Source organism: Chionomys nivalis, chromosome 10 (genome assembly GCF_950005125.1).
Source record: "Chionomys nivalis chromosome 10, mChiNiv1.1, whole genome shotgun sequence".
Lineage (NCBI taxonomy): Eukaryota > Metazoa > Chordata > Mammalia > Rodentia > Cricetidae > Chionomys > Chionomys nivalis.
In genome coordinates, this window is record NC_080095.1 from 64,456,660 (window position 1) to 64,465,402 (window position 8,743).

An 8,743-nucleotide genomic window follows, 5' to 3' on the forward strand; every position below is an offset into this window, starting at 1 on the left:
CAACCCCAGATCCCAGGAAGGAGAGAAACAATTCACATGGGTTTTCCTCTGTCCTCTACACATGTGACAGCTTAAACACACACACACACACACTTAATAAAAGTAATTTAATTTAAATGAAAAACAGCATTTAAACTTATCACATCAGAAAATACTAGCACAGGTAGCATTTTGTATAATCAATATATAGTTGCCAGTTCTACATGTGAATTTTTCTTGTCTGAAATCTTGTTAGTGTAAAATAACAAGTATATGAATAGTCAAATATTTCACCAAATAATTTTAGTTAAGAATTAACAAGACCCAGGGCTACAGGTGTGGCTCAATGTTCCAGCCCTTGCTTAGCATGCCAACAGCCTTGGTTTTGATCTCCAGACCCACACAAAGGAAAATAATTTCTAAAACCTGCATTTTTCCAACATGCTTTCCTGTTCTGTTTGGTTTTGTTTATTTAAAACGGGGTCTTGCCTCAGGGCCAGGGAGTCCTAAGGTTATTGGCAATAAAGCCAAAGATGTATCTTAAGGCTTTATTATGTATCTTAAGGCTTTACTCTATTGCCCCTTTTCGAGATATGGGAACACCAGAAAAAGGGTAAAACTAAGTATTTTGATTTCTTTTGAAATTCAAGCAGATGAATATACTCCCTTTGGAGGTACATACACTAAAATTGGAGCAATAGAGAGAAAATTACCACAGCTCCTGTGCGAGAATGACGCGAAAATGCATAAAGGGTTCTGTATTCTTTACAAGGAAAAAAAGTTAAGCAGATGAAAGACTACCCTAACTATTAACTAACTTCTGCAACAATTATTGAGAAAACCTAATGTGTAAATGTTCATTCACTACGACTTATGCTTCAGGGAATTATAATCGATTTCGCAGCGTAAGATTTCAGGAAGGACTAAAGCATCCCTAGAACAACCTTGCTGGAATCACGGAGCCTGCCGATGGTTCCCGCGAAATACTTTCTGCTATCAAAATATTTTCCTCCTTCTGCTTTACAGTTACTCCGAAGTCATTTTTAAAAGAGTCAAGCTGTTTTGAAGAAACTTGGTGTGAACTTTGCTAACAACGGTCTAAATACATTTTTGGATTACTCTGGAGAAATTGCAGCGTTTCACGCAAACGGTACCCACTTCACTTGGGTGAAATGAAGATCTCTGTTCTGCGCTTCTTTGCATGTCTCTTTAAAACCTCCAACCAGAAGACGTTTTCTCTTTTAATCTTCTTCACTCTTCCATTCTGTTTCTAAAGGAATACTTAGTGTTAACTAGGTTGCAATTTCATTTGAAAAGAATTGAACTGGCTCTCCAGAACAAGATAAAGATTGCCCACAGAGAGTATTTTGGCGGCTACCTTTAAACATGCAAGGATCTGTACCGGGAAGGCATACCTAGACATAATGCAGATAATATTTGGTTCTTTGAGATAGAAATAATATCATTGTGATATTGGCAAGAAGGATGTAGAAGATGAACCTTCCCTTCTTCTCTCTGGACGAGCACAATTTTCTTTGTAGCACTTTATTCCACCGAGAATGCTAAGGGTATGAGGGATGTCACAGGATGACAACAGAAATATCTGGTCTTGTTTTGAATTCAAATGGTTAACTATGCACACGCGTATTTTGAGCAACCTATAATTGGGGTATAAAAATCAAGGCATGTGGTAACAGTTGTTAGGATATCACTTCTATGAAAAGAAGAGAAAGTGTTAGGCTCCTAGTTTTATAAATGGAAATTAAAGCGTGTGGGTCAATCACAGCAAAAAATGTCAATATTTAAAAATAAGAAGTAAAATTAATGGCTTCCATGTGCCAAGCACGGTCCTTTAAAAAAATTTTTTGAGTAATTGTTTATAACATACAGATGAGGACACACACACATATGAAAAAATGTTTTATAATATACTCAACATCACAGACAGAATTCAAAGTCTACTGAACATGTACAATACTGGCATCTAAAACTGGTTCTTGTTCAATAGTTAAGGAAATAATGAAAAGTATGAGTTTCTTTTACACTCTGACTACAAAAACTTACGAGTTTCTAGTATATGCTAAACATTTTTTACTCACAGATATTTAAGTCCCTTCTATGCTCTAGACATGGATCAAGGGCATTGAGAGAACAGCCTGCCCTCCAGTGTGGATCACCCCTTAAAGAAGACAAACCGTGAAGAGCTGAACAAGGGAAGGGAATGGCTACAGAATAACGATGTGGCCAGTTCTTTCTGAACACATATACAGTGTGTAACCTCCACCAGTGAGCACTGTCTGTATCCACCAAATAACCTTCCTAGCATTCTACAGAGCTGTGTGTGGGGTCATCAGGAAGGAACGTGGTCCCACGTTTGCGCTGAGCTACTAGACAATTATCTGCACCTGAGGGAGAGGAGAGACCACATGTTGTATGGCTGAATCCTAATCCCTTGGATTTTACTCAAAAACCTGGTTGTTGGCTCGGGAGAGTCTCTCCATAACTGCTCTTTAATTTCTAAATGTGTAGGGTCCCCCATGGTGGGGTCAGCACTAGGGTCACCTGCCACTGTGAGATCGAGAACCCTGGTTTCTTGCTGGAGGCCACCTGAGCCCCTAAAAGTCCACAGTACTTTGCAGTAAGGGTTGTTTCACCATGGTCACTTACTTCAGGACAGTTATTTATTCAAACCCATCAAGACAGAGGGTCTCTCACCTCAGGGAGAGCGCCATTCCTCTTTTAAAAGATTTTCACCTGTAAAACCAAGCCCACCCTGATAATCTCTTGATCGACTTAAAACCAGTAGATTTGGTGTATTAGCTACATGTAAACAATACAGCTGTAGGCTCCACCCACATTCAAGGCAAAGAGGAATGGCATGACCACCAGAGAGTAGGAAACAAAGCCACCCAGCAAGACCCCTCAACAGGAGCCATGTAAGGACGCAGATTAAGGGAGACTCAGACTTATTTTGTATGCATGCACATACACACACATGCCCACATAAACTTTACTTACAACATGGCTTTCAAAAAGTTAAAAAAAATTATTTTTGTGACCCTTTATTTTTATACCTTTAGAACTAAACTCTAATAACCCCCCAAAGTAAATATTTTTAAATGACTTGCTTGGCTCTGGCTGGATTTGAGTTTGTTTTGTTGTTGTTTGTTGTTGTTGTTGTTGTTGTTTTGAGACAGAGTCTCACTCCATAGAATAGGCTGTCCTGGAACTCACTATGTAGGCCAAGCTGGATTCAGACTCTTGAGAATCCTCTTGCCTCAGCTTCCTGAATGCTGTGGTTACAGACATGAGCCAACATACCCAGCTAGTTTCAAATATTTTGATTTTAAAATAAAAATTGCTACAAATATGACAAATACTGGACTTATTACACCCAAGATCAAACTAAAATAAAAAAATATGAATTATTTAATATTAAAACCAGTAGGATACACATAACAGCAACTTATGACTTGGAAAATAAAATGAAGAAAATTATTACTGGTGAAATTTATGTTGTACTTTATAATTTGCTATCAAAATAAGTGTTTAAATATATAACATACATACATACAGATTAGCTAGCTTGTTAAACATAACTGTATTGTTTTCAAGGATAGACATTTAACAAGTGTCATACATATCTTCCCCCACCTACTTTGAATGCTAACGCTGCAAAAATGAAAACCACACATTCACAGAGGGGTCAGCCGAGCCCGGGGCATTGCAGTCAGGTTTGAAAGAGAAACAACTCAATAGCCATCCCAAACAATGCTCTTCAGTGCTCTTCCTAGACCGACTCTCACTACAAATGTCAGCCACTCATCTAATTATATGCCATACATGCACATAATAAAAGGAGAGAGAAGGAAAGGTAATGCCCGCTGACTTTTTTGTATCTACTACCCTGTTGCAGCGTTAGAAGCATCCTTTAGTTCTCAGGATGTCACAGAAGGGGACAGTACAATTATTTTAGATTCTCTGTCAGCCCCCACGCAGTTCAGCAGAAACTAGAGGCTCCTGACAAGTGAGGGCAACCAGAAAAACATGGACGCAGAGCGCACTTCCGCAAAGGTCATGTCTCTCCTTCGGGATTGAGACGCAATGGACTAAAAAGTTGTGGAGCCATTTTGGAGTGGGAACTCAGTCTCCAGAGTCAGTTTCTTTAACTCCTGGGTAGAAACTTAGAGGGGGAAAAAAATCAATAACATTCTCAAATTTTCAATAACCCTTAAAGACAAATTTCATAGACAGTCTCTGCAATCCAGAATTCCCAAGCACCAGTGACTCTCCAGAAATGTTTTCCATACTGTACTCATGGTGATGTTATTTGCAACAAAGGGAAGTTGCTTCACAAAGAGCAAACTTTGTGCTTCTTTCTCCCTTGAGTGCATACCCAGTGTTCATGGGGTTGCCAGGAATCCCAACAGGTTAGACATGACCTCGATGTGCTTGCGTTCCAGAGCTCTGTGCTTTGCACACTGCCTGCCTGTCTGAAAGGAGATGAGTCAGAGTGCAATGAGCCAATTTCGGGTGTCAACACATTCCGTCAAAGTGGCGCTGTGAAGTGTTCGTCACTATTGTTTCTATAACAGAAAGAAAGACAAAAAGATTTTGAAATCTGTTTTTGGTCTAGAACTCTTGACTGACACTCCTTGCAATTGCATAGCAACCCTGCTTGGTAGCACTTGAAGGAAACCATTGAAACATGGCTTAGTGACCTTGACCTTTTGTGGCTCCAAAATAGCAGTTTAAATTTAAAAGACAGTCTAAGGACTGCATCTCAATCACTACCCACTCCTAGTTGAAGAATGAAGAATGAACTGATGGTGGGTGTGGTAGACTGAGTGAAAATGGTCCCCATAGGTGCACATATTTTCACACTTAGTCCTCAATTGCTGAATTGTTTGGAGATTAGGAGGTGTGGCCTTGTCAGAGGAGGTGTGTCGGTGGGAGTGGGCTTTGAGGTTTCAGAAGTCCATGCCAGACCCAGGGTCACTCTCTCTGCCCACTTCCTGCTGATCAGCTACTTCTCCAGCACCACATCTGCCTGTGTACCATCATGCTTCCTGCCACGATGATTATGGACTAACCCTCTGAAACACACGCCCTCAGTTAAGTGTTTTCTTTTAGAAGAGTTGCCTTGGTCGTTGCGTCTCTGAATATAGCAAGTGAGCGGTGACTAAGACAATATTACGTGCACAGTTTGGTAGTTTGGACATATATATACGGACATGGAACCACCACTCAGTCTCTCATCATGATGCAGGAAAATCTGGGTATCTTTGAGAGTGATGAGGTCTCGACACTCAGGTGGGCTTTAACTCAGGAGTTAGGGCACTGTGTGCTTAGACCACACAAAATTTACACTGAGTAGCTTCAAGGTGTTATGAGAATTCAAAGAATTCCATCTCTATGGGTGTTTTGTCTGCATATATGCACACAAGAAGAAGGCAGAAGATCTCAGGGGACTACAGTTATGAATGGTTGTGAGCCACCATGAACTCGGGATCTCTGGAAGAGAAGAGCCAGGGCTCCTAACCTCTGGGTCATCTTTCCAGTCCCTGTGCCCCTTCTTGAAGAGTGAAAGTTGCTTCTGTCACATGTTTCTGTCACAGTCTTGAGGAAAGTAGCTAATGCAGGAAACTGGTACCAAGAAGAGGGGTCATATGAGAACCATGCCTTGGTAAACAGGGATGTAAAGGCTTAGCTATTGGATTCTGACTTAGACTCCCTTGGGACTATAACGCCCATCTTCTATTGGTCTATTTATCTTTTACGCCAAGGTCCACAATGTCTTGATTGCTGCAAATTCATAATAGTCCTCCATCAAGGGTCATATTAACCCATGAACTTTGGGGTTACTCCAAAATTATTTGGGCTATTCTATATATCCTTTGAATTTCTATAAAAACCTGAAGTTCAGCTCTTTAATTTGTATAAAATTTTGTACTGAGACTTTTTTTCAAGGCAGAATTTCATTGTATAGCTGAGGTTAGCCTCAAACTCATGAACTGCTTTCCTCTGTCTCCCCTCTGCTAGGATTACAGGCATGTGCCACTATCCAGATTGTGATTTTTTTTTAATTGAACTGACACCATTTGGGAAGATTTTATATTGTGACAATATTGAATCTGTATTAACAATATTGATGCATCTTTTTACTTAAATATTTAATTTCTTTTAGCAATGCTTGCACATCTTTTGTCAAATTTATTTCTACATGTTTCATAGTTTGAATGCTGTGTAAATGCTCTTAACTAGTTCAGTTTATAATTTTGTAAAATATAATATATGATATAATGGAATATACAGTATAAATTACAGCATATAAACTGGAGATTTCCACTCTTTAACCTTGTAAAATTCTGATTTGCCATCGTTTTATAGAATCCACCAGATTTTCTGTTTGGACACCACATCATCAGCTAACAAGACCATCTGAGTTCTTCGTATCTTTTTTCCTTATATTTTTAAACATCATACATATATAAAATGCTTCTTGATCATGGTCATCCTTACTCCTGCCTCTGACTACCCCCGGGACTTTCTCCATCACATCTCCATCCCAACTTCATGTCCTCCTTTTATAACTTTTCATTTATTTATCCATTTTTAACCAGCTGTTTCCAGTCAGTGCTGCCCATATGCACATTGGCCATGGTCACCCACTAGGGAACACACCGCCTTCCAGTGGCCACACTCCTAAAGAAAAGGGACTCTTTCTCTCCCAGCAGCCAGTAACTGTCAATAGCTTCTCATCTAGGAGTGGGGGTCTCAGGAAATTCCCACAAGACTGGAATTTTTAATTACTTGAACATTCAAGGGCCTTGTGTAGGTGACCACTGCTACTGTGAGTTCCTGTGGGCAACAACCATCCCATGTCCAGAGGACAGTATCACAACCATCCCATGTCCAGAGGACAGCATCACAACCATCCCATCTCCAGAGGACAGCATCACAACCATCCCATGTCCAGAGGACAGCATCACAACCATCCCATCTCCAGAGGACAGCATCACAACCATCCCATCTCCAGAGGACAGCATCACAACCATCCCATCTCCAGAGGACAGCATCACAACCATCCCATCTCCAGAGGACAGCATCACAACCATCCCATCTCCAGAGGACAGCATCACAACCATCCCATCTCCAGAGGACAGCATCACAACCATCCCATCTCCAGAGGACAGCATCACAACCATCCCATCTCCAGAGGACAGCATCACAACCATCCCATGTCCAGAGGACAGCATCACAGCCATCCCATGTCCAGAGGACAGCATCTCACAGCACCCCTGCCCCACCCCCGATCCTCCAGCTCTTACATTCTTTCTACCCACTCTTCTACAAAATTTTCTGAACTTTCATGGGAGATTGTTATTAGTTCTTCCTTTCCATCAGGATGCCTTTTGCTTCTAGCTAACTAGGACTTCCAGTGGCACATGGAGTGTGGTACTGGAACAACACGTGGAGGCACGCTGAGACCAAGACAAGTGCATTGCTTTATGTCTACAATCTCAATACATGGGTGTTGGAGGCAGGAGAATCAGGAGTTTAAGGTCATCATCAGTTGTGTAGTGAGTTGGAAGTCAGACTGGGACAACCAAGAAGTTATTTGCAATTGCTTCTTATCTAGAAATGAAAAATTGTCTTCTCCAGCAGAGTGTCACTAAGTACCTCCACCAAACTCCAGGAATAGTTGACCACGAAACACATTCCATGTTTGTGTGTGTGTGTGTGCTCATGCACACGCTTTTGGTTTTATCATTATTTTTTGTCTTATTGTGTTTTTTGTTTATTTCGACCTTCATTTTCCTTTGTTTTGCAGGTTTTGAGAGAAGCAGAGACAGAGCGCGAGAACGTGAAGCTAGGGGGTAGGGAGGTGGGAGGATCTCCTTGCACTTGTGGGAACTATGAAGAGCCGTCACGAGGAAAATGTATTTGTGAGGGAATCAATAGCCTTCTTCTCGTACGGTAACTCTGGTATCTGGGGAATGCTGATCTCATGTGTGAAATGATGTGCTTCTGCATATTAACCTCACAGATGTATGATGTGCTACTGATATTAATTTTCCTTAAATGTTTGGCAGAATTCTCCAAGGATCCCCCTGAGTCTAGAGCTGTCTTTTTGGAGGTTTTAATGCACAATATACCTATTCTACTTCGTAACTACTTCCTTAGTAGACCTAGGACTAACTAGTCTGCTAATCTAATTGTCTTGAGTTAGCCTTAATAATTCATCTCTTTCAAGTAACTTGTCCATATTATCTCAGCTATCAAGTTTATTGCCATAAGATTATTTGAAATAACTCTTTCAATAGCTAGATGACTGAAATTTTTAAATTCCTGACCATAGCAATGTGTATATTTTTATTTCTTTCTGTTTTCTTTTTTAAGACAGGGTTTCATAAGGCTAGAAAGATGGCTCCTTGACTAATAGCATATGTTACTCTTCCAGAGGACCTGAGTTCTATTCCCAGCACCCACATCAGGCGGCACAGAGCTGCCCGTGACTCTAGTTCCAGGAATACAAGACACTTCTAGTCCCTACCAACACTTGCACACTCACAGGAGTGTGCACACACACACGCATGCACACACACACACACACACAAAATAAATACCTTTTTAAAACAGGCAGGGTCTCACTATGTATCTCTGGCTGAGCTGGTCCACCTACCTTCCCATCCTGAGTGCTGGGATTAAAGATGTGCACTGCCTCTGTTTTTTTTTCTTTATCACTCTAACCAGAAGTTAT

General features: G+C 40.7%; 1 non-coding gene across 1 annotated transcript; it reads left to right on the forward strand.

Moving 5' to 3' along the window:
* The first annotated feature begins 638 nt into the window (after positions 1-638).
* On the forward strand, positions 639-745 carry LOC130883279 (U6 spliceosomal RNA). The gene has a single exon (XR_009057962.1). It is a non-coding gene; the product is annotated as a U6 spliceosomal RNA (small nuclear RNA).
* Positions 746-8,743: the final 7,998 nt, after the last annotated feature.